This window comes from Ochotona princeps, chromosome 7 (assembly GCF_030435755.1).
Source record: "Ochotona princeps isolate mOchPri1 chromosome 7, mOchPri1.hap1, whole genome shotgun sequence".
Classification (NCBI taxonomy): domain Eukaryota; kingdom Metazoa; phylum Chordata; class Mammalia; order Lagomorpha; family Ochotonidae; genus Ochotona; species Ochotona princeps.
Genome location: NC_080838.1, coordinates 66,416,145 through 66,418,296, shown reverse-complemented (window position 1 = coordinate 66,418,296; position 2,152 = coordinate 66,416,145).

The window sequence follows — 2,152 nt, the reverse complement described above, 5'->3', positions numbered from 1 at the left end:
GTTTGCCTCCCCAGCATATCATGCCTAATCGTGACTGCCAAGGTGCTGATATTAGCAGGTGAGGCCACCATTCTTCTCAGTGGTCATTTGGCAGGTGGAGCATCCCTGATTGCAAAACTCAGAGCTCCACTCATGATGGCTCTAATAAAGACGAGCAGAGAGACTGTGACTGGGGCCTGCACAAAGTGGTGAGCTGCCCCCTGCAACGCTGCCATCCTCTATTGGAGAACCTGTTTGAGCTCTGCTTCCTACCCAGCTCCCTGCCTTTGTGCCTGGGAAGGTAGTAAAGATGGTACAAGGACCTGGGCCTCTGCTATGCACATGGGAGATACAGACGGAGTACCCAACTCCCGCCTTCAGCCTGGCCCAGTCCTGGCTGTTACAGCAACACGGGGTGTGAACCAGCAGCTCTCTCTCTCTCTCTCTCTCTCTCTGTGTGTGTGTGTGTGTCTGTGTGTGTCACTTTGCCTTTCAAATAACTTATTTAAAAACAAAGGCTACCACTAGAAACTCACACTGTAATATATGTTTGTGCTGTAAGATTTTAGCTCATATTCCTCGTATTTCACATCCTTCGATGCATCATACATATTGGAACTGCCAATTTCATTGGCAAGAAATTGAAAACCACTCAAGTCTTTACTCAGAACTTAGATCAGGAGCAGGCATGTGGCTTGGCAGGTTGGACTGTTGCTCGGGATACCCACAGCCCACAGTAGAGCTCCTGGTCAATCACTGCTATCCTGCTCTTCTAGTACAGCATCACTGCTAATGCATTTGGGAGGCAGCAAGTGTTGCCTCGTGTTCTTGCATGCCTGCCACCCAGGTGGGAGGTTCAAATGCATTTCCTGGCTCCTGGCTTGGGGCTGGCAAGTGCCAGGTTGTTGCAGGCATTTGGGGCAAAACCAGTGCATGGAAGAACTCTATGTGTCTTTCTTTCTGTGTGTGTGTCTCTCTGGGTTGTTCTGCCTATCAAATAAATAATCATTTAAAAACTTTAGGTCATGTATTTGCTATGTGATGTTGTTACTATGATTACAGAATCACTGGCATCTCTTCCCATAGCCTAATGACCACATTGCATTCCATTGTGCTCCATGTGACCCCATCCTGAGTACTGCGGATTGACCTGAAACAGGTCAACTTCACCCAAGGGTAGTAAGTCCATGACTGAGCTATGATGTGTGATTTGTTCTAGACTGATGGTGGTATACCCATTCTTTTAAAAATTTATTTTTTATTTATGTGAAAGACAGAGTCATAGACAGGGCTCTTCCATTTTCTAGCTCACTCCCTCTGATGCCTGCTGGGCCACGCTGAAGCCAGGAACTCAACCTGCTTCTCTTAAACTGGTGGCTAGGACCCAGCTCATGGGCCATCACCTGTTGACCCTCAGGATATGCATTAGCAGGAGAGTAGACTCAGGACATAAACCCAGGCACTCCAATGTGGGGTGCAGGTGTTCCAAATGGGGTCCTCACTGCTGTACCCAAGGCCACACCCTGTTTATAAAACCATCCCAATTGCCACAGATGGGGAAAAAAAAATCATCCCAATAGGTGGGCTCCAGAGTGGCATGCTCCAATTTGTCTCAACACACACACACACACACACACACACACACACACACACACACACCAGATTAAAGATGAGATCCCAAGGCCTCTGTTTTGGAGATGGATGCAGGCCTTGACAGTCTGTGAAGTAGCTGGCTTCCCGAGGCCCCAGGTGCAGACTCTCATCAGGGAGGTGTGGAAAACAAGGCTCCCCTGGGGCACCCAGGCCTGGTTACCTGCCACAGGGATGCTGCTGACCAAGGAGATCTACCTCATTCCCCCAGACAATTGAGACAACACTCCACTGTGAGAATTAAGAAGGGAAGCTTGCAGGGGATGAGGTCTGAGAGTTCCTACATGAGCAGGTGGAATTATTAGGAGAACCTTAGGGGGCAGGCTGGGAGCTGCATCTCCTTCCTTGATTCACAGTAGCTCCTCATCAGTTTTCAAGGCCAGCCAAACTGCAGAAGACAGCCATCCCAACAGGAGCACAGGGCAGAGAGAGGAGGGGGCAGTGTGCCTGGAAGACCAAAACCTGAGGGAACAGCAGCCCTCTTGACTGTGTTGCCTCACAAGTACCTTGGGAAGCTGCAATT